This window comes from Octopus bimaculoides, chromosome 18 (assembly GCF_001194135.2).
Source record: "Octopus bimaculoides isolate UCB-OBI-ISO-001 chromosome 18, ASM119413v2, whole genome shotgun sequence".
Classification (NCBI taxonomy): Eukaryota; Metazoa; Mollusca; class Cephalopoda; order Octopoda; family Octopodidae; genus Octopus; species Octopus bimaculoides.
In genome coordinates, this window is record NC_068998.1 from 47697984 (window position 1) to 47698917 (window position 934).

The following is a 934-nucleotide window of genomic DNA, read 5'->3' on the forward strand; positions in this document are numbered from 1 at the left end:
TATAAAGTATTAAGGAAATAACTATCAGGTGAGAGCAGGTGGATTCTTGACTCAAATATTGACAAATGTAGAGGGACAGAGTGTACAATATTCCAAGAAATGAAACCAGAGCTTACTGTTAATATCCAAATACATGCGAAAGACAATATAAACGTGAGAAACCTGAGGTATGGAAACGAAGTATAACATGCCTGTGAGTGTGTGTGTGGGTGTGTGTATGTGTGTGTAGTGTTTGTTGGTGAGGCAATTATCTATAAATTGGGGCATTGAATAAAAATAACTGGTGATATTTATTCCTCTTGAATAACACATGTAATCTCTTGTCACGCCCCGGAGAAGGTAGCGAAGCGGAAACAATCAACCAATAATAGTGTTTGCAATACTAAAAATAATATATGTAAAATTACGTAAAAGTAATGAAGTCAAAAATAAAAAATAACTGTAAAAATGCAGTTCTTGATCTTTGTGAGATATTTTCGTAAATCAAATAAATCTTTGTGACTTATGTTGGTTGATGAATAAACGTATGTGACTTATTTTGATAAATTAATAAACTTTTGCGATGATTGTTTTAAAAATATTTAAATAAAAAAAAACACTAAAGAAAATTTAGATAAAAAAATGGGGTACATTTAACATTTAGGTATTGTTTAGTATTTGTTATGCAGTAATTGTTGTGTTGTGGCCTTCATGCCTTCTGCGGTTTAACATATTCATGGGGCAATTTTATAACTTATCAAATATTTTAGAATTGAAAGAATTTGTCTTTGTGACAACTTCCAGATTTGTAACTGTAACCCATTGGTTTTAAACAGCTGACAAAGCAACTGATGTGAGTATTGGTGTATGTTATCAGGAGGGGTGGTCACTACATGTCTGTGCATATGTGTGTGTGTATGTATATATATATATATATATATATATATATATATAT